Source organism: Pinus tabuliformis, chromosome 3_1 (assembly GCF_031772625.1).
Source record: "Pinus tabuliformis cultivar Carrire ecotype Pingquan chromosome 3_1, CPIR1, whole genome shotgun sequence".
NCBI lineage: Eukaryota > Viridiplantae > Streptophyta > Pinopsida > Pinales > Pinaceae > Pinus > Pinus tabuliformis.
The window spans coordinates 578,165,229-578,189,846 of record NC_142301.1 but is presented as its reverse complement, the minus strand read 5'-3'; positions in this window follow the sequence as shown (position 1 = coordinate 578,189,846).

Below are 24,618 nucleotides of genomic sequence, written 5' to 3'. Positions count from 1 at the left end.
ATGCCCAAGGGAATCCAAGATCAGTGGTCTATTGGTCCTCTGCTTTCCACTGTAGATTTGAGTCTCCTTATACTTATTGTGAGTTCATAGATCTCTTCATCCACCCAGCTATGTCAATGATGATGGGCTCACCTCCTCCAAGGCTCACTGATGAAATGAAAAGGATCCTGCAGTTATCCAAATCATACAGCATTGGGGACTGGTACTTTTACCAGAACCACACCGTCATCAGGATATATGGGTGTGAATTGCCTCCCTACAGGCTACCCAAATATGTGCCCATGAGATTGTTTGCCCTAGAATACTTCAGGCAGTTTGGCAATGTTGATGTGCTTCACTTTTCAGGAAAAGGCAAGAAAGCACAGTTGAAAGTCAGGAACCAACTTGGCCACTTTGTCTATAACCACAGGGAGGAAGGTTGGAGAGAAGCAGACAGGATACTTGAGTCCCTTGGCCTTCAAACCAGTTTTCTCTAGAAACCTTATGACCCCAACCACTTCATCACTTTGAGAAGGCTCAAATATAAGCTCTCTGGCTATGATCATGTAAAGATCCCTCACATTGAAAAACATGCAAACCAAGCAAAATGGAGGAGAGGAACCCTAGAAGAGCCGGTTACACAAGAAGAGCTGAATCAAAGAGCGGTGAAGAATCTAAAAAAGATGGCTGACCTTGAACTTTGTTCACAGGTGTTTTCCCTTCCAAGCACACAAGTGGGAGCAGTTGCATCCTCCTCGACTGTAAATTAGCAAGCACCCAAAGCCACTGAAGATATATCAAGCAAAGGCAAGGAAAAGGAAATGGAGACCGAGCAACCACTTCATGAGAAGGTACAGCACCACCAGCAACAGAGCAGGCCCCTAGCTTGGATATGCAAAAGCAAAGAAATGAGATTCAAGCCCTGGAAGCTCAAATGACAGAGCTGAATGAGACCAGGGAGAAATTGGCCAAAGTAAATGACAGATATGACAAATCGAAGCAGTCTGTGGCAGAAAAGGGCAGGGAGATAAAAGCCCTCAAAGACAGGATCAAAGAGCTAGAGAATGAACTCAAATTAGATAAGGTTGTGGCTGAGCTTAAAATAGTTCTATGGGCTAATATTGGCCAATCTATTAATGACCAATGGCAGTATATTGAAACAATCTATGAGCAGTTAGAGCTCATTCCAAAAGTACAGACTGAAATTCAGAGATCAAGAGCTTCTCTAAGCAATATGCCTGAAATTGCCACTAGGATGATTAATGTGCTTAACAATAGAACAAGTACTCAATTGGCTGCCATGGGAATTTCAAACAGAACTGAGCACATTCAGTTAAACAAGAGGGTTCTCACACTGAGAAACTTGGTGCAAACATTAGAGAGAAGAACCCAGGACATGCAGACTGAGGTAAACAGGTTTTTGGAGAAGTTTCAGGTATTGGAAAACAGAGGACTCCCTAGCTTACTGAACAGCACAGGGAGACTGTTCACACATGAGAAGTATGCCAAAAGGGTTAATGCATTTGCCACAAGTCAGATCAATGAAAAGCCCAGCACCTCAGAGGAAACAGGGCCAACCACAGGACAGACTCTCTACAACAGAGTAGAAAGTTTATTTTTTATAATGAATGAAATCAAACACCTGTTTGAGGTACCTCCCAATTTTTTCAAATATACAGAGGCAGAGGAGACTATGGATGCAATTCTCAAGCATCAGCTACCTACACTAGAATGGTGGACTAAGGCCATACAGATGATTTTATAAACAGGAAGCCATTCAATAAATTTTGTTCATGAAAAATGCAAATTGTCATACACAGGACAGTTTAAAAGAGTCAGCATGCATTAAAGACGAAAGCTGAGCTAACTCAGCAGAAATTACGGCCAACAAAGAAAGATGATAAGCTACAGGTGTCCAGGCCAAGAAGCTACAGCAGAACAACTCCAAAAGCGCATTTCTCAGCATTAATGCAGATCTCTCCAACTGACTCAGTGGCCTCCTAAGGCCAAAATATCTTCTGACAAGCATAAAGATGCATTTACTTTGTATTCAATGATGTAATAAATTTGTTATCAAATATCTTGAAAAGTTGGTGAACGTATTCATTTCTGAGATAACTTAGCACTCAGATATTTTGTATAACCGATGGTATATATTTGCCCCTCGCACAAGCTAGAGGGGTTGTTGTTGATTTCTCTTGAAGAAGTTCTTATGCTGTAATCCTTTCAAAGTTTAATAAAGAAAGTGATGGAATTTCTCGGAGTTCTGAAGTGTTGAATGCGTTCTGGTGTCTATTGAAAAACTGCAGGATTCCTGTGTACTTCATAATACAATAAGTTTTTCTGTAACTCTCTTTGTTATGTGTTTCAATCTCTTACAATCCATATGTGTTTCTAATTTCTAAGTGTTTAGCAACAAAGAAAAAGAATAACCTTCAGGACTTATTCATGCAATACCCTGAGTTCAATCTATGTTGTTAATGAATGTTTTCTTCAGCTATAATCTTGATAAGTGTAATTCTTAATTGCTGCACTTTCAGAATATATCTTTCACAGTGACCTTTGTTTCAGGAATTCAATTTTTCTCCTGAGCCACATGTTTCACTTTCACTTCACCAGCTTAATGGGGAATTCTTAATTGCTTTCTGTTGGCTGACCATACATCACCATTTAAGTTTAAATTTTGTTTGTTGAGATACCCAATAGGCCCTGCAGTCTGAACATCATCACTCCAGCATTTCAAAACATTTCACAGCTCTAGACTCCATTGCCCAATGATAAACTACTGTCTGAACACTACATCTTAAGCACTGAAAGAAGTCCTTCAACCAAAACATAAACCAAAAACCTGAGCATAATAGCTAGCCTAAAACACTATCAAAATAGAGACAAATCATAAAGAGAGAGCCCTCTCTGATTACAGTTTGCTTAGGAACTGTGATCCAAAGATTGGTTAGTGGTTACCCTGGCCGTATTCCCTTGGGAGTCATAGGGAACAACCTGGGTGTTAACAACATGGTCCTCGCATTAGTTTGTAACTAAAAATTAATTGAAAAAAACCCAAAAATAACATTATAATAAACATAGAACCGCTAGTGGTTAGTTGACTGGGTGGAGGAGACTAACGTTTATATGTGACCAGCCACAGGCTACCACCTTCGTGCTTTCCTCGGCGACCTCGGTTGGCGGTCCTCTAGCGGTTCCAACGTAACCTGTTCACATGTCAACCCGACTCCCCGTGCGGTTAAGACTTGACGATGCCCTGCTGCAAACTCTAACTCTGCAGTTAACCCTTTTGTTCACATGTTGAGTTTTATTCCCCGGCATGGTTACGGTCAAGAGCTTATGACTGTGGTCAATGCTAACCCGATGGTCAATCCATCCTCTGTTCACATGTTATCACCATGGTTTAGAACCCTGCTATGGTTAGGAACTGGAGGTTTAGAACCATGTTAATTTTTTGTAATGTTTTACAATGTTTTAATATATTAATATAGTCCAAGAGTTATACATAGGGTTTTTTATGTATTGTGTGAAGTTCGATAGGATTAGACTTAGGTTGTATGGTTCATTAGGTATAGAGTTAGGCTTTTAATGTATTGAAATGTAGTTTTAATACATTTTTAATGTATAAAGGTAATACATTAGGTTAGGGTTTAGGACTTAGGTTAGGGTTTTAGGATAAGGTAAAAAAATAAACTTTTTACATCAAATTTTCACAGAGTGACATTTGTGACATTCGTCACATGATGATGACAACCAAAACCTATAATATGGATGACAAAACCCACATCGACGATCAACCTTGGCAGAACTGTCGATGAACACTTGTCGACAACTAGATATAAACCCATTACCATGAAAACCATTAACATCACCTGAACAACCTGAACCATAATCAACACTATCGAAATGAAACAACACCGAACTAATTTTTTTACGACGACGCTGAACACTGACGATGAACATGTGCAACTGATCTGACGAGATCCTCCTAGATCACGCGCATTGTTAAGCTTTTGTAGATCCACGCAAATCCTTATTTCTCCCTTCTTCTTCTTCTCATGAACCACCATGGGGCTCACCCAATCAAATTCTTCAATCGGTTCTATGATGCCTACTTCTAACATCTGATCCAACTCAAAGCGAACCTTTTCCTTATACTTAGGATTCAGGCGATACAACCTCTGCTTAACGTGTTTCGTGTCCAGCCTCAAATTGATCTTAATAATGCCCAAGTCTCCTATTATCCCCTTCAAGTCCGAAAACCTGGTAGGGAACAAATCCTTATATTTGTAGAGTAACTCAACAGCTTTATCCATAGTAGCATCATCCTAGTAATATCCAATCTTTGCAAACTTCGGTTTTGCTTTAGTCCCAATGTTTACTTTCTTTATTTTCAATGGTGTGGTGATGTCCAGGTTATATATTTGTGGGACCTTGACTTCACGATGCCCTTCCGCCTCTAGAATATTTATATTTCTTATATCTTCCTCCTCCTCTTCAGCGGTCATATTATAACATTCGAGCTCATGGCACAACTAGGTGTTCCAATTTGGTTGGACCCATTCCAAAGGTTCTTGCAGTGTTCTGAAGATAACTACATTAATCTCCTGTAGAGCTTCATCAATGCTCTCGAAACCATCTTCAAAACTGAAGGTTAGTAAGAACCCTTCTCTTAATATATCCCACTCTGTGGTGCCATGGTGGAGCTCTATTTCTAGATACCAGTTCATGGGAATTGTATCCAAAGTATGGAAAAATAAGTGTACCCATTCCACTTGTGGCTCCATTCCATAAGCTTTAATCCATTTCGCTAGGTCATTGCGTGGATCATCCCTCCTATCATATTTCTCAGTAAAACAAGTGTTAGTTCGACCAAACTACAACCTCATCATCCTTCTATAATCCTGTCATCCATCAAAGCTATCCTTGTCCATACCCCACCGTCGTGCAGACGTAGCGCGCAGTGCCAAATCCAATGCTTGGAAGCGGTGATGCTTAGGGACTTCGTGCTCAAACGCATCCAAAAACTTATCCATGTCAGTTAAACCATCATAATAATGTAAATTCTTTACCTCCAATGAAACGCAACGCAGCGATTTAGTCATCATATTGAAGAGTAGTGTAGATACTTCATGCAGTTGATTCTGCCAATGTTCCAATTCTTCATCTGAATCAGAGGTATAGGAACTCTCTCGGTCCCATGCAATCCATCCATCTGCTATTGGATTGATCCAGTCTTGGTCTCACAATGTTATATTGTAAATTTGATCCAGATCATCTTCACTTTCTTCAGAATCGCAGACCAGTTCAGTGTAGCGTGCCCCTTCTGCAAGGTCCAACGGCAGGAAAATGCGAAGTGATTTCTTTTCAAATGAAATTCTCCTCTTCTTCAAGTTGATGACTCCATTCATATCAATGGCCCAGTCAATTCTGAGGAGCGTGGGGTATGGATTGTTGTCATTAGCGATCTCTATCACTTCAAAGTCATCCATCGTGCTCGCACCTTCGATGTCCACAATTACTCCATATAATCGTTCCATAGGGATGATCCTCTATTGATTTTCCATTCTAAGCTAGATCGGAGACCATTGTAGCATAGGTCTCCCCATTCTCTCCCATGTTTGTTTTGGAAAAACATTCACATCGTACCCTAGATCCAAGATGACCTGGTCCATCTCATAATCTCCTATCTGCGCGGTGAGCCTCATCTCACGCCCTATTCTAGCCTTATGTTTGCCAATTTTCTAACTATGCAATGTCCATTAAGGGCATTTTCTTTGCTAGCACATTTATTTATTAACTCCTGTAGGCCTTTCACAGCTTTTCTATTGTGCAGAAGTTTCATGCAGGTCTTCAAGAAGGTGGTAAGCATAGAGGGATCAAACTTTGTAAGCATGTTGGGTTCTTGTACTTTTTTCTAGCTTCTTGAGGTGGAGGCCTCAGTGAAGCTTTTCTTGTCTTCCATAAAAGTTTCCTTAGCATGCACCAATTCAAAACCAGCTTCCTTTTATGGGTCCCTACTAACCCATCCATCCTCTTCAGGTTGTTTTCCTTTATCATCAACGGTTTTTATTCTCCTTCTCAGCACTATGTTCATGCTATGATCCTCTTCACGGGGCTTGACTCTCATCATTTGTAAGTTATGTGTAGGTTGCTAAGGCTGCGCCTTTTCTCTTGCATCTTAGCTATCATCACCGGGAATTCCTTTATAGTGTGGTCAAACTAGCTATAATATTGACATGACGGGTGTGTCGGATTCTGACACTCTCGTGCGTAGTGCCCTGGTGTTCCACAGTTATAACAAATAACCTATGCCCGGCCTCTACCAAGCATCCCTCCTCCTCTACCTCGTCCTCGTCCCCGATATCCTCTGTGTGCTCCTCTGGTGCCCTACTCTGGAGGCTGAGTCTCTGCTTGCATTTAGTAGGTAGGTGTTATTTCTATCATCAACTCATAGCTTGGATAGTGGCACTCATCGTCGCCCACTGATTTTCTAAAGTTACGAAATAACTGTTGCGGTGTCTAGACGAACTTTTGGAGAAAATGACAGTTATCCGTCACGTGTTTTCCTGCAACCTGACAAATATCGTGCCATAGTGCAACCCTGACGCTCGGTCCTACTGGAACTTCTGGCCTTAGGGGAATTGGTCCCTCTCCTGTGATATAGTTCACAAATATGGGACAGTGTTCTTTATCATGCCTCAGGCTCTTACACTTCAAACACCAAACTTCCGCGCGTACCTCTCATTTAGCCTCCTTATCTTTCTTCAAGCTCCGCAATTCTAAGCATAGGCTCTATAACTAAGAATGGATTTGTTGTACCCCTAAGGTTGCATCCTGGATAGGCATCGCATGCAACCTCATCATGATTTCTAGAGCTTCTGCGTGAGTTCCTATCTTCTGTTGTGAAAAATCAATCCTCAGGTGGTGTAGAAGTGAAGTTATAAACCTGTCATGATTTTGACCATCTTTGAGCTGCATTTTAGCTTAGTGGATCACACATTTCAACCTCTGATCTAATTCCCAAGGCGTCCCATCAACCCTCATCATGATCTCCTTGAATCCAACTACTAATTACAAGTCATACTTAAGCTTACTAAACTCTTTATTCAAAGCAGTCTTAGTCTCTGCTAGCATTGCTAGAGGATTATCAGAACAATACTTAATATACCAAGTCAGCATGTGATCCTGCAGAGTGGTAATCAATTGTGCCTTCTTTATATTATCATGAGTAATCTGTTACGTTGTCCACATAGCATTCACAACAAACCAAAATTGATCTGTATCTTCACTCCCTATGCCCTTGAAAATCGAAAACTTCATTGTATTCGACATGTTGAACGACGGTGGTGGTGGTGGAGGTGTGGACAAAGGTGTATATGGTGGAGGTGGAGGTGGAGGTGGAGTGGATGGATTATGTGTCAGTGGAAAAACATGTCTTATAGCTGGACAACAATCCATGGTGAGGCCTGTATCGCTCCCTCATCATCATTTGAAGGAGGTTCTTATCAGCGGACTATATTTTGGACCTAATTACTCTTGATATTTGAAGAGCTTCCCACTTCGCATAGCTCTGAACATCAAGGCAATGGCATAACCCATTTTTCACATAACAACATCTTAATCCAAGTATTCAAGGATCTTAAATACTTACCTCGCAGTCCCTTCAAAAATTGTCACTCTACTTCATTGTGGTTGACTGAGGTATCAACCGCGAATTCTGTAACAAATCCTCCTATAATTTGATCAAGCCAGTGATCGATAACCTGCATGATTTTGTCTTCAGAGGCTTCTAATCGTTGTACCAGTTTTGGAGTCCACACTATTGGACAGTTAAGCTTTCACCTCCCTTGATTGTCTGCCAACTTATCCAACCACTCATATAATTCGATTGGGAAGGTGCAGGACAAAATTTCAGGTATCTCTGTATAAAAATACCTATCCAACCACTACACCTTTGACAGGCATGGATTTCTGTTTTCCTGCAACATGAATTCGTGAATTTTTCTATCCAGCCACTTTTCAATCTATTTATTCATCGGGTTCCAGTGATGCGACATCACACATCTCCTTTAAGCAGATCTTGGTCCCAACAATGTAACCATTTTTTGGCTTAGGGGGTCCTCACCTGGGTTCAGAGTTAGTTGCACCAACCAACAAATCCCCACACTACTGGCCCTTTTGGAAACAACCCATGTAGCGTAGGTTGTAGTCTCACCTGAAGTAGTATGGGGGGATGCAAGAACCAAGTTTATGCATCCATAGATGAGTGTGATGTATTTTATTGCCTCAGATTTGCCTCCGTGTGGATCTATAAGCCCTTAGGGCTTGGTACTACAACTCTATTAAAATAGCCTCCAAACCTTCCTGAAGGTTTGCGATCAAATTTTTCGAACCCTTATTGGTTGGTTTACCCACTTACGCGCATGAGATAACAACCATTAATTAGTGTTCTCATAGACCTACTTAAGTTATTCAGTAAACATAACAAAATTCAACATAGTCCTCGCGGAATTATATAAACATGCTTACATACATCATCAAACAATTAATCAATAGAATCATGCATCAGTAAATCAATATTTCATATGCAAAGTATTCATTCACACCATATATTGAAAGTGGAAATAAATAGCGATAAACATATATACACAAAATTTCTTCAATAATCCTCTTTATTGATCTTTAGTTCAAGTTTACACACTCAACGTTGCCCTGTGCACTGATCTGCAGGGTTCCGTGCACTTCGTTGTGGACTCTACCTAGGCCTTTGAGCACTCAACTACAGATCCTTTCTCCTATCTGACCCACTTCTTTGCGCTAAGAATTCTCTTCTATTGACCCATTACTAACATCATTATACCTTAGACTCTCTAAGACACACATATTGGGGGTTGTCTCAAAGATGACTCAAACTTTATATAAGCAAGGGGCTAAACCCCTTTCACTCCTAACCATCTACGTGATCTGCATCCACAAATCCCAGAGACTTTACATCATTTACAAAAATTCAATCAAAACTTGGGTTATCTTGACCCCAAAAGTGACCCGAGGATCCCATCCTAACAAGTCAGTATGGGTACTTGGGGGGAGCATGAACTTGAACCCTACGGGGAGGAGTAATATGCCCAAGTAGAAGCTGGGGATGAAGGCCTAAGAGTCTCTGTGACAAACACCTTGGTGGCGCAATGGTTGTAAGAAATAAGTCACCTGGAAATGGTGAAGGGAGATAAACAAAATGTCTTTGTCTCTGTGTGGGGAGATAAATTATTTAAGTTAAGTCATGGATCGTAAGTGTAAACCAAGTGCCCTTCACTTAAGGTGTGCTTGTGTTTGCTTGTGTGTTTATTAATTAAGCCCATATCATGTTTGAAAGAAATGAAAAAAATTGTTGAAATAAACTGAAACTAGAAAGAAAAAATAAACAACAAATCAACTATAGAAACCCCACCCAAACTGGGTTTGAAAACACTATGTTGGTTGCTGGTGAAATCAACTGAAAACACAAGAAAAATTCCAAGAGATATAAGTGTCGGTGTGACTGGAATCAAATGACACTATGCTGCTAGAAAGTGGTGCAACAACAACGAAAACCAGTGAGGAAAATCACTGCAGAAGATAGGGTGATGGGTGTGAAACCTAGGGAAAACAATGGTACCCTAAGGCAAATTACCAAACAAGGTTCAAGAGGGAACTTTGGATGGAAACAACCTATATTTTAAGATTTTAATAAGGAAGGTACACATCTAAAAAATATGGCTGAAAGCTTTGCAAAAACTCAGACTACTTACTCAGCTAAACTCCTCCTATAAAGGTGGAAGCGTTCTAGAAGCCCTAAGGGGCTAAATTCCACTTTGACAAGTGAAAAAAAGTAGATAAAGGCCTAAGAGGGCTAATATATTGGTCAACCAACCCAACAAACTGCTCTCGGCAAAACCCAGAAAAAGATCAGAAAAAATCCCAAAAACCCTAAAATCGTAGGTACTGACCTGTTTAGGGGGATATCATGCTTTTTGGGCCAAAAAGTATGTTCTGGACCTTTAGATCATAGGGTTGGGGCAAAAAAGTACGATTTCTACTCCTCAGTTCTCGACGGCAAGTCTTAGAAAAATTTGTCATCTCTATCGCGGCTGGTTCCTGTGACCTGTGGAAATAACCAAAAAACTTGCAGAAGTTAGAAATTTGGCTGATCTAGGGTTAGAATGCTAGTAAACAACATTAAGAGACTGGAAGAAGAAAATCCCTAAGCTGAAAACTAAAGGTCACCTAGGTTTCTGAATCATAATTAAAAACGTAGTGGAGTCGCCAATTTATTAGCGACAATAAGAAATTCCCCAATAGAGTCGCCAATTTGTTATGTAGTATTCTTCTTGAAGGTGTACAAAAAGAAACTACTTTAGGCTATGGATGAAAAACAACCCTAACAGTAAAAATGGTTGTTAAACATTGTAGATCTATAACAAATGATAGAAACAAAACCTGACAAAGCCCTGATCTATGAAATAGAAATAGTTAAACAACAGAATGGAATAAGAAAATAAGTGTAAATAACTCCAATAATCCAATGGAAACGAGATATATAAAGAATATATTTTATTAAACGACACATGTGGAGGGAAAAAAAAACGTTACCATTCCCCCTCTATGGGATGGGTTCCTGGCTATCCTCAATGTCTTCAGCTTGTGTAGAGTCTCTCTCCTCTATAATGCGTAAAACCTAGCAAACAAAATGTTTGAGCTCAATGAGAACTCAAATGAAAAAGAAGATGGTGTGTGACAATGATAATAATCAGAGCTACAACAGTGAGTGCAACAATGAAAATGATCAAAAGTGAAGAATGAATGTAAAACCCTTCTATTTATAACAAAATATTAGGTTATTCTTGAATAATGGAAAATAACAAAATATTATTAACCATATTCTAGAATTAACCATTTGAAATATTTTATTATATTTGGTTGGAAGGAAAAAGTATTTAAACTTTATTTATAAATAATAAATAAATAAATGATTTATTTATCATCTCAAGGAATATGGTTAAGGAATAATAAAAAAATAATGATTTATTTTAGTATTCTTAGGGGATTTAGTCAAACTTGACAAGGAATAATAACTAATTAGTGATTAATTAATTATTCGTAGAGAAAAATAAGATAATTAATGATTTATCTATTTATTTCTCATAACTGGGTCAAATATGACAAGAAATATTAGTTAAACAATGGTTTAATTAATTATTCCTAGAAGATAATTAAATAAATAATGATTTATTTAATTATTCTTCACGGTTTTAATTATAAATGACTTAACAAGTGTGGTCTATTAAGTAATTTCTTATAGTGAAAGCAATTTTACTATGGTAAAATTGGCCCTACATGGTGTACTTTGATCCATCTAGTAAATTATGGCTAGATGACCAATTTTTAGTGATAACAAAGGGAGTCAAAGCTTCCTTCCATTGGTATCTCGTAATTTTGTTTTTGGGGTAGGTGTTCCCTTCCGGTAGGATCCAATAAACGATATCAGCGAGTTGGAGCTCACTTTTAGTGGATGCTAGAGAATGAGTGGAGGTTATAGCCTCATGCACGTGGGTGGCTATGTGCTGGTAAGAGTTTGCACAAGAAAAAGACTGTAATAATATTTTCTTTACATACTAATAAAGAAGACAGGGATGCCGATAGTGGTGGTTTTCTCCCACATTGGGTTTCGACCTAAAATCCTAGTGTTCTCATGTATTGTTGTGTTGCTTATGTGTGATGGTATATACTTCTCTTTGTTGCATACTATATGTCTGATGAAATTACTAATGCACTAATTAAAGATAAATATCTGATGGAACTTATGAAGAATAGGCTAACTGGATATATGTTGTTTGTTTTCGCTCAAGTTGCATACATATGCAGGTTGCACAAAGAACAGTATCATACAAAATTAAGAATAAGAAAATGAAAATTTAAAGTGATTTAAAGATATTGATTCATCTCCCCCGCTAATTATTTTTCCTAACAATTGGTATCATAGTAGGTCGCTCCAACATAAGCTTAATCATTTGAGAGTGTATTAGGGACAATGGTAAAGAAGCAAAAGAAGAAGGAAACTCAAAGGAAGAATTTGGTTCAAGAAAACTATTGTAGTGAAAGAAATATACCAAATGAAGTGATGATTATTGACGTCAGAAATATTAAGCTACAACAACACCTCAGTTTACGATGATCAAGAATGAATAAGCTAGTGATGATAGTGATGAAGAAATACCATGTACTATTTTTTGTTTTAATTGTGGACGTGATGACCATTGTACAAGTGATTGACCATTCCCTTTCTCATGTAGTGATGATGATCATACTAAAATTGATCTTATGGGTAGAAGTGAAAGTAATCATTCTGGAGAAAAATCAGATTCAAAACTAATGGCCTTAGAATCAGAAATTGAAAGGCTTAAAAATAAAAATAGAGATCAAAAAAAGGTATCACAATAGTTTTATGTAAATTAGTGTGCCTGTAGAGAAGATATTGTCACATTAAAATCCTAGTTGCAAGAAGGAAAATTGAACAATGAATGAGGAAGCAGTATAAGGAAAAGGAATATCAGTGTTAAAGACTGGAGGATGAAGTTGTGTCATTGATAAATAAACTTGTAAGGAAGGTAAATGAAGAGGATACAAAAACCGAAGAGCTTAAATAAAGAACCAGTTACTATGAAGGGCTTGAAGCAAAAATCATCTCTCTCAAATTTGATCTTGAAAAGTCAAACAAATGATATGAGGAGACTCTTCAAGTTTTTGAAGAGAAAGAAAACGAGATTAAGGAGGAGAAAATAATTGAGTAAAAAAGAGGTCGATATAAGTATTCTAGAAGGTAAGTTAGCATAAAAAGATAAGTAATTGAGATTTCAAGATAGCTCAAATATATTGGACAATCATCTTAGCAGTCAAAGGTCTCCCACCATTAAAACATGTTTTGGTTTTCATGACACTGTAAAAGGAGCATATAGCACACAAGCTTGTGGAAATAATTTGAAGGATAACAATGCAAAATGTGAAATTCTTGATAAAGAGATAAGAAGTTAGCCAAACCAATAACCAAAGAAAGAAAATTTTCAAAGGAAAGAATTTTCTCCTAACTATATAAGTATCAATCGATTTTATCCTTTGAACAATGATGTTGAATGTTTTATCTGTCATAACTTTGGACACTTTGCAGCCAATTACAGAAGCAAATTCATGGGAATATCATGAGCTCCCAGACACTTAGGTTTCTTTAAGGTATATTATTTTTCTTGCAAAATATTTGTTCACAAAGCTATTGATTGCAATAGGAGGAATACAAAACATAAATATTATGATTCCTCTGCTCCCTTTGCTAGTCCTGTAAGATGTGATACTTGTAACAAGTTTGGGCATGTAGCAAAAGAATGTAGGAACAAGTCAATGGAACTCCATAGACAACATGGCAAGCAACCAAACAAGAATATTGTTACCAAAATACTAAAGAAATATGAATCCACCAGCACTTCTCATATGAAGTAAGAGGAAGAAGAACAAATTAAGTGTGGCCTTGCTTTGTTCTCATTTGAAGATAAAGATGAATGGTACATAGACAATGGATGCGATCATCACATGTTTGGAGACAAGAACAAGTTTGATTCTCTCAAGAAAAATAAATATGGTAAGGTTATTCTTAGAAATAGTCCTCCAACAAAAATTCTCGGAAAAGGTAGAGTAAAACTTGATAAGTATACAAAAGTAGTTGATGCACTTTTAGTTCAAGGGCTAAAGAAAAATATTCTAAGTGTAGGTAAAATATTTGAAAAAGGACATATAATTGTATTTACATAAACTAAATGAAAATTTATAGAATAAGAAATTGGAAAGGTTATAGCAAACGGATATGGAAATCTAGACAAATTATGTGTGCTAGTAGAGAAGAGTTCAGGCATAAATGAGAAGTATAGTTCCTCTTATTCAGATTCAGAGTAAAGGAATATGGTCCCCACTGTAGTCTATTTTTTTTAATAGTGATTATATAAGTGAATGAGAGGTACATAACCTCATGAAGAGTATGTGATGATTATCAGGTCCACAGGATCAATAGTGTATGATCTCAGGGGGAGCTATGCATGAGTATCTTAGTGATGGTTCTTGACTCTATTTTGACATTATTTTGATGATGTGTATATTACTGACATTGGATATGATGAAGTAATAATGAACAAGAATAGAAATGACATGTTTAGGGGGTGCTGAGAAATTAGCAGTTTAATTTTTGTATGCGGATCTTATGAAATACAGACGCATATATACATGCCATTTGGTCTATACATGACTCTAATTACTAGCTTAGACACCACTCTGTCTTCTCCTACCAATTCCCAACATCTCCCAGATGCTCTAACGATTAGCTAAGCACACCTAGAAGGGAGAAAAATTATGTCTAGGAAAGAACTTTGTGAACTTAATCAATAAGAGAGAGTTCAAGAAATATGAATCTAACCAATGACTTCCAAAGCAGCACTTTATGTAACAAGTATTACCTTACTGGAAGAAAAATATCTCTCCTATGAAGGTTTAGCGAACAACGACCATTAAATTTATCCATGTTTGGTGAAGGAAGATGTTGTACTATAAGTTTCCCAAGGGTACTCAAAAATGGGTGTTCATTTCTTAGAGTCAAGGGGAAAGGGGTATTTCAATAGTTATAAGGATTTTGATCTTGGATTTATCAAGTTCCTTGAGTGTCCAAGGAATAGGAGATAAATAAGATAACACCAAGGAACAACATATATGGGCTATAATGATATTAAGGGTGAATTCAAGGGCCAAATTGAAATTCTTATTCATGATATCATCAAAAAAAAGTTCATTAGGTGTGACAACCTTTGTAGCTAATCCATCTTGTAAAACTTTTTATGAATTATATTTCATGTAAATAATGTGGAAATATAACACATTGACTAGCTGAGGAAGTGGACACAAACTTAGATGAATGAGGAGGAGGAGTTTCATGTAAAACCAATCCTTGCATTTATTCATCACCTAAATACATGTTGGCTTAATGTCATCCTTGTGCGGAAATTGAATTGAGGAAATGGGTCTCTTGAGCAGAGGTTGAACTTGCAGACTTGACCTTGTACGTCAAGTTGGTAGGATCAAAACACAAGAGTAATTCAGGGAGAGAGATCCTAACGATAATATTTTTGGGCTAGAGATTCTTCATTCATGGGCATTCATTGATGGAGCATGAAGAGAGAAGCATAACATAGAGTTGAGTCGATAGTTATTAGGTATATTCATGGAAGACTTAATTTATCTTTGAGTCTATGTTCTATGCTTGTGGGATGGATTACCTGTGTTTCACTCAGGCCTATGTTTGTTCATGTGATTTTTTTTTTGAGGCCTGTGTTTGTGCACGTGGGTTGTTGAGGCCTATGTTTAGCCTATGTGTTTTTTTTTTTCCAAAGGGAATTCAGTGGTGTTGTGACACTCAGGTGCTAGTTGGGCTGATAAACATTTAAAGGCTTACTTGTTGATAAACCACTTGAACGGTGAATTTTGTTGGGGTTAATAAAGCACTAATTTTTTTTTGGGTTGGTAAAATACTCATTAGGATGAGACACTTGGGTACTAGTTGGGGCTCATAAACCACCAAGTGTAGCCTTGGAAATAATAACACTAATGCTTACACCGACTAATAAACTACCTGGTTAAGCATTATCCTTTATCTTACAGTATATAATCCAACCGATTAACCTTCCAATATGTACATATCATCGTTCTCCTAGAACTGAATTGATACTCTTTGTGCCTTGCTTAAACCTTGTTCATTGTTCCTTTACTCGTTTGAGAGTTAGTATAGTGTTACATTTGCGGGTTGTTGAGAAAACACCTAAGAAGTGGACTTTGCCTCTTACCATTTGTTGATTGTTTGGTAACTCCTGCGAAATTGCCTCCTCAAACTATGAATAAGGCTTAGGGGTGATTAGTTACAAGAAAGATTACAGTGAAGTTGACCTATGGGTGGGTGGAGAGTTGAAGTCTCTCCCTGAGTTGCCAGCCATTCAAGGATAATAATATGTTTTTACTTATATCTTGTTCCACTTGAATGTTGAATTTTATTTTTGTATAGCATTGGGTGTAGATAGGCATTGTTAATGAGGGAAATAGTGTTACTATATGTGTTTGAAACTGTATCAGTTGCATGATTATTTTTATGGATATGAGGGGCTTGACGCTCCCTTTTTATGTTGTCTTATTGTCTAAATTGTTGAGTTAATTGCATAACCAATGTTGATTGTTAAGACTCTAGTTAAATTTTTATGGTTCTTAAAATCCCATGGTAAAATATTATGTTCTCCAGAGGAGATCTATGCTTGAGCATAGCAACGTTTTGTTGTTTGATTGCATGTTTCTTACTATAACAACCCTTGGTTGATTTTATATGTAAATAAAATTAGACCAAGGTCATGTGACATGTATTCTAATTTGAATGTTGGGCAAAACATAGTGATGGGTATCACTGGTGATTAATTAATGGCAATGGAAATTGGCAAAGAAAAAGTGGCGCTAATTGGCATTTATTTATGAAAATAAAAGAAAATATGAGAAAAGGGAGATGAAGGGTAACAGATTTGCAAGTGAGGGAAATTTAAGGAAACAAAGGCCTCAATGATAAAAAGGATTATAAGGATCAGTGCACAACCTTTTGTCAGTTTTAGCTTAGAGCTCTCTTCTATTCTCTAATTCTCTCATATTATTGCACTCTTAGAGTATTCTTGGAGAACTTTTGCATACATTGGATTAAGAGAAAGAAGGCAAAGGAAAGTTGGAAATTGCAAGGGATCATATGGATTGGCAACTACAACTAGATTGCTTTGTAGGTAATAAGTTGCATGAGTGATTTCCTTTTTGATTTATGGATGCATGGTAGAGGCATGTCGTTTTCTAGTTATGTGTTGTCATTGGGATGGGGGATTTCCTATATTGACATTGGTTTTAGCCTTTCCTTTCCATTTCTTGGATAGCCATGGTGTCGTAGGTTTTTCCATTTGATTGTTTTTCAGGTTGGTGCCCATTTTCCCTTATGTATATGGGTTGGAACAAACACTTTAGAAGGCCTGGAACAACTTGGGTTGAGTTACTAGTCTTGGAGCCTAGGCTGGCAAAAATTCTTTGGATTCCTTGGTGGGTTGAGTTACTAGTCCCTAGGGACGGGTTGGAAAAGCACGCTAGAGTCTTGGAAGGCTCCGGGTTGAGATACTAGTTCCTATAACCCCTGGCTACCTAGGTAAAGACTGATCTTGTTGGTTTTAGTGATGTTCGACCGTGGAGGTGGAATCACTGTCGATGATGTTTGAGGTGGTTTGGTGATTTGATTTAGAATATTAGATTTATGTGTTAAGATCCTCCTCATATTAGAAACAAAATGCTTTCATTGTGCTTAAGGATTCGTGAATTTTTGGAAGTGAAATGATGATTTTTTATGTTAATATTATGAGAAATTTAACATAAATAAGAGACTGAACAACAATATAAACATGTACAAAACATAATAAAAAACAAATTACAACAGGAACAGGATAAAAGAGTTCATCCCTCTTGGGCTACGTTTCCTTGGTCCAGCTTCCAATGGCTTGGGCCTCTCTATTATGCTCAAGATTGTAAAAATATGTGTTTACAATGCTCAAATGCTTCTAAAACATACTCCAATGAGTCCAAAATACTAAAAAATAGTACCCTAGCCTCTTTCTGCACCTCATTTGGTCACAAACTGACTTAGTTATGACTTCTGCCAGTCTTTCCACAATTTCCTCCTCCAAATCTGGCTAACTGCCAGTTAAATTCATTATTGAGAGTTAATTATGGCAGTTCCGCCAAAAATTAGTGGTCCCGTGAACTTCCCCACCAACGAACCCGCCTATCTCACGGTTAAGGCCAAGTCGTCATATGTAAGGTGGTTAGGTCCAACAGTTAAGGTGACAGTTCTGTCTTGTGACTGTAAGGTGGCGTTCACATGCCATGGTTATGCAGGCTGGCTGTCAAGACTAGCAGTTGGCGGTGTGGTTACCATGGTGGAAACACAACTATTGTGGGCTATAGACGAGGTGTTCATATGGGAGGGTCGTTGGCGATTACGCTGGCAGTCTCCCCCCCAACCTAGTGGTCAGTTCATAATAATAAAAACTTGCTTGCAATGATAGTTAAGAACCATCATGCGGGCACAACAGTAGGCCTTGGCAGTGGGAAACGAGAGGTCATGGAATCGAGACCAGCCTCCAACCTATCTTTCCAACCAATATTTTAGCCGACCATTAGAAGGACACGTGGTGGTCATAAATTATCGGTGCCAATAATTCCATCACGAATCGCAATCCGCCAGAGCAGGGGTGATTCTCTATAATCAACCATTATGTTGTGTGATATGCGATTGCGATATCTCAATCGCAACCTGACTCTACCGGGGCCGATTCTATAAATGCACTTGATCCATGCGATGTTCGATTGTGATTTATCATGTTGCTCTCTAGCTTCGCTCTGCTTCTAATTTTTATCGCCGACCCTTCCTCTGATCTATGATTGTGATATCACAAATCGCAACCCTGTAGTGTTGGGGGTTGATTTCCTTAACTGTGGACCTCTTCCTTCTGCGATATGTGAAATCTAGGGTTAATGGAAACCTGCCACTTGGTGCTTCCCCATTTGCTGAAGATGTTATGGTGTCACCTTAGCTGCACATTCAGTGCCAACTAGGCAGCCTAGTCAGCAATACGGACTGTTGTCCCCTTTTTTTCTAAAAATTTACTTGTTTGCCGAAGTGAAAAGAATGTGTTTCTGAAGCCATATGGTGTTCGTTTCACACAAAACAAGTTGCTCTAGATTCAGGATGACAAGCACTACACATTCGTTTAGTTTCCACAACATTCTGACAACTTTGATTTTTTAGCATAATTTTGAGCACCTAATCACTCCTCCCCAGTGGAAGCCTTTTGGACCCCAAAAGATCACTTTCAGATGTCTAGCATGTGAGGGTATAGTTCCCTCACCTTTACAACCTCTATCCATTTGGCTTTTTCCATGTTACTATCAGTAGCAACATCCTTCTTACCAAGATTATACAACACATAATGATGCAAATGGTAAACAAATTCCTCTACTTGATTCCTTTGACTCAAGCTTGAATATGCATCTTGAAAGTATGTATTTTTTTGAACATAAATTTCATGTAAAACAACATGATGTTTGAGGAAAGTAGTTATACAAACTATATTCCTAGAAATTACATCAACAAACTTGTCACTTGTACCTTTCTTGTACCTTTTGACCAAGTGGAATAGTAGAAGAAAACCCATCCAATGAAAATTCCCTTGTCGTTGCAACTTAAACTGGCTGCACCATTGAAAATTTCTAAATGAAATAAAATGGACTTATCATATTGCATAAATATTGATCCCATGTCATAGTCACATACATCAACCTGAAACTCAAATGACTTTTTCAAGTTTAGAAGAACAAGTATAAAGGCTAAACTGATCTTTTTTCTTAAAGCATCAAATGCCTCTTGTTGTTTTCCTCCCCACTGGAAGACCTTTTTCACAACTGCCAAAGAATGCAAATGAGCTACAATAGAAGAAAAATTAACAAAATATTTCCTCCAACATTGGCCTACTCCCAAAAAACCTCTTATCCAAATGACTATCTTGAGCATTGACCAATCCATAATGGCATCAATCTTGGAGAAGTCTAACTTCAGCTCATCTTCTCCAATATCATTTCCCAAGTATATCAAAGAAGTTTTATCCAACACATACTTTGACATCTTCAATAACAAATGTTCTTGACATAAGACATCAAGTATTTCTTTCTCATACATGACATGTTCATAATGAAATTTTCTGAAAATGAAAATGTCATCCAACTAGACTATCATGTCTAGAAATGGTTGCAATACATCTTGCTTCATATGCGTGAAAGTAGTAGGAGCATGGCAAAGAACAAAAATCATAGAAATCCATTCAAACAAACCTTTCTTGGTTTTTAATGTCGTCTTCTGTATGTCTCCTTCAACAACTCTACTTTGACGAAAACCACTTCTTGAATCTCATTCAATGAAATGCTTACCATTCTTCTTGGGCGCCAAAACAAGAGGCGCACCACATGGTAAAGGAGAAGGTCGGATGATACTTTTGTTCAAAAATCCTTGGATTTGTTTTGTTATTTCTTCACTTTCCCTTCTTAACATCATGTGCATGTCAATGTTAGGAAGAAGACACTTTTGCTATAATGGTATTTCATGTTGGATTCTCCTCTTGGAAGGAAATCCTTTTTCTTTCTGAAACACCTCATTATCATGGTTAACTACATCAACCAAATCAGTTTTAAATTTTGAATTGCAACCATCAAACTCTTCATAATAAATATCAACATTGGGTTTGATCATAAGAAGCACTAAATTCTTTCTTGAATTCACTAGTCTTTTCATTTTCCCCACGTTAACTAATGAAAGATTTAGTTTCTTGCAATGAGCTCTCACAATATACTCCACATCATCCTTGAACAAGTGGTATTTGTTTTCATGGACATAAAAGATTTATTTTCTATCATAAAGGTAAGGACTACTTAAAAATATTCCTGATATATCAAACAGTACAACATCTAATTCAACTTGGTCAACGAAGTTTGTTGTGATTGCAAACCGAATAATACATTTTCTTGTAACCTGTAAGGTGGTGTCCTTGCATATCCAACCCAGTGGACATGGCTTGGGATGTAAAATTGTTTCAATATTAATTTTTTTTACTAAGTCATCAAATATCAAGTTGGATTGAGACCCACTATCAAAAAGTGTGTCAATTTTTGTATGTTTTGATATTACCCTCACATGAAATAATTCAATCCTTGTTTCTTCATTTGGAGTACTAGTGTGACAATTTGATATACTCGTACTAGCAATGGATTCTTTTCCTCTTATACCCATGGATGTAATTTTATTTTCATCACCCAAATTAGATCCCAAATCCTCTGGAATGATGGCAAATGTCTTTTCTTTTCCTTTGTTGTTGAATTTCTTTGGTTTCATTTCAGGATGAAGCTTCCAACAATGAGATTCATTGTGACCCTCTCTATAACAATGTTTACATATTGTTTTATCTCCTTCCTTTTTAATGGAGGCATTTTTCTTTCCCTTGAAACCATTTTCTTTCTCTTTACCCTTAAATGGCTTTTTACTACCTTCTTATGGGGTGTTTTTCTCTCTTGCTTCAAGATGAGTGGCTTGCACACACACATCATCTAGATTATTGGAATTAAAAATTAAGATAGTATGCCTAAGGTAACTGTGGAAACCCCCTATGTACTTCAGAAATGTGTCGTGTGATTGTAAATCTATACCTATCATCAAAGACCTTTTTCTGAATTCTTGGGTGTAATCTTGCACATTTTGACCTTTAAGCTTTCTAAAATTATACCAATTCATGATGGCTTTCAACATATAAGCTATAGGGTAGAATTGTCTTTTGATTGCAACAATGAAATAATTCCAAGATATTGAGATCTTACCATGTTTTCTAATCTCCTCTTGGGTCTTTGATTCCCACCATACTAGTGTAGCACATTCCATTCTCAAGGAAGCTAACTAAATCTTTATGTCATCCTATTGAAGGTTTTGAATCCTGCAATAGACCTCCAATTGATGAATCCAATTATCAAGCTTCTCTACATTCACTTCACCATTATACATGGGCAGCTCAAATTTAACATCAAGTTTTAAAAAAGATGATTTATGAGTTCCTTTTGAGGTATGATGGTGAGTATGAGTAAGGGTTGTGTTAGTGGAAGAGGATGAGATGCTTGTGAGGAAGAAGATGAAGAAGATAGTGGACAGGGTGGAGGTTTGTCTCCATTTCCATTACCTCCTTCTAAAGAGCCTTCTCCTTTGGTAGGTTTGGAACTTTCCATTGCAGACTCGTATTCCTCTCTTCATAGAGGATATTCGCCATCTCTGTCATATCAAAGAAAGGCTTTCTGAAGGTCTTATCATCTTCTATCATGTTTTTAGGTTCTCCTTCATGAGACATGATCTATGGAGTCTCAATTACAACTCAAGGCTGAACTGGTGTTGAAGATTGTAGAAATCTTGTTGTCCTTCCCCTTGACCCAACTTCAGGGCTTCCAACCAACTTCCCTTCTCCTCTTTTGAGTTTTAACCTTGTAAGCATGACATAAACTTGCAAACAATTAAATCATTCTTTCACAAAGAAAATCTAGTGGCTCTAATACCAAAATGATATGAATTAGAATATTAGATTGCTATGCCAAGATCCTCCTCAGATTAGAAACAAAATGTTTTCATTGTGCTTAAGGATTCATGTATTTTTGGAAGTGAAATGATGAGTTTTTATGTTAATTTTATGACGAATTTAACATAAATAAGAGAATAAACAACATTATAAACATGTACAGAACATCATTAGAAATACCTTACAATAGGAACATGATAAAGGAGTTCACCCCTCCTGGGCTACATCTCCTTAGTTCAGCTTCCAATGGCTTGGGCCTCTCTATTATGCTCAAGTGTAAAACCATGTGTTTACAATACTCAAATGTTTCTGAAACTAGCTCCAGTGATTCAAGAATACTCAAAAATGGTACCCCAGCCTCTTTTTTCTCCTCATTTGGTCAAAAATTGCCTTAGTTATGACATCTGCCAATCTTTCCACAATTTCCTCCTCCAAATCTGGCTAACTTCTAGTTAAATTCATTATTTGGAGTTAATTCTAGCATTTTCGCCAAAAATTGGTGGTCCCACCAACGAACTCATCTATCTCGCAGTTAAGATCGAGTGGTCATATGCAAGGTGGTTATGTCGGGCAGTTAAGGCGACGATTCTGCCTTGTGGCGGTAAGGTGGTGTTCACATGCCATGATTAGGGAGGCTGGCTGTTAAGACTGGAGGTTGATGGTGCAATTACCATTGCAATGATATAAATGTTGTGGGATGTCGACGAGGTGGTCATAGGGGAGGTCTGTCGACAGTGATGTTGGCGGTCTACCCCCCAACCTGGCGGTCAGTTCATAATAACACAAACCCGCTTGTATTGATAGTTAAGAACCATCATGCGAGCGCAATGGTAGGCCTTGGCACTATGAAATGAGAGGTCGCGAGATCAAGCCCAACCTTCATTATATTCCAACCAATATTTTATCCGACCATTATAAGGACATGTGGCGGCCATAAAATATTGACGCTGATAATTCCATCACAAATTTCAATCGGTCGGAGTAGGGGTGATTCTCCATAACAGGTCCTTGTGTTGTGCGATATGTTATTGTGATATTGCAATCACAACCTGAATTTGTTGCAGCCAATTTTGTAAACGCACTTGATCCATGCGACGTTTGATTAAAATTTATTGCATTACATTCTGGCTCTGCTCTGTGGGCTATTCTTTCTTGTCGACCTTGCCTCCGATCTATAGTTGTGATATTGCAAAATGGAAACCCGGTAGTGCTGGGGGTCGATTTCCTTAACCACGAACCTCTTCCTTCTACGATTTGAAAAATTTGAGGCCGAGGGAAGCTTGCCACTTGGCGCTTCCCCATTCATTGAAGAGATTATGGTGCCACCTTAGTTTTGCATTCAATGCCAATTGGGTAGCCTAGTCAGCAGTACGGATTGCTGATTGGGTTGTCCCCTTTTTTTGCCAAAAAATTACTTATTTTCCAAAGTGAACAGAACGTATTTCAGAAGCCATACAGTGTCCGTTTTGTGCAAAATGATTTGCATCAGATTCAAGATGACGAGTACTACGCGTTCGTTCAAGTTCCACGCCATTCTGACAACTTTGATTTTTGAGCACCTAGTCATTTGGCCTCTTGAAGCCCTGTTTTGCTTTGTCTTGGTTTATTCCATGACATCCCACATTCACGCTTGGAATATGGCACACGAGTGATTGGCTGAAAGAGAGATTTAGTTCATCCAAATCTAGTGTTGGGTGGTACGTGTAAGTCCTTGACTTGGTTGGTATTTTCATATGTTAATAATAACCTTTCTTCTATTGTGATTCATGTGTATTTGTAGCAATTATGTTGGAAATATTATGGCTGAGTTTCCATAGTTTCTATGTTGGTTATATGTTGGCTATGTGATGTATATTACTTATGACTCTTGACATGTTTTGATGAATGTATGAATGGTGGATGAATGCATAGACTAAAAAAATTTATTGCAACTATTATGAGAAGGCATTATACCTTCTTGGTGATTCACAGATAAGTTTCAGATTCCTATGATCAAATATGCATTCATGACCTTTAGCTTACATGCTTTCCATGTGTTTGACGAAAATTCTAGTTTGTTCTGGGAAGTCTAGGTCAAGTTCTTAATTTGAGATTGAATGTTTGGAGTTTTTTTCATGTAATAATGATTCTAAGAAGCTACATGAAGTTTTGGGTAGTGTTCTAGAGGTTGGTCTAGAAAGGTGGCTCAAATCCTAGGACCACACCCATTAAACTAGGCAAGGTGGGTCATAACCGCACTTAGGCAGTGTTGTGCATGCGGTTGGAGGTCTATAACCACATGTAGGCCTTGTCATGCATGCAGTTGAGGGTTAAGTTATGAGAAATGCAGCCCCAGATTAGG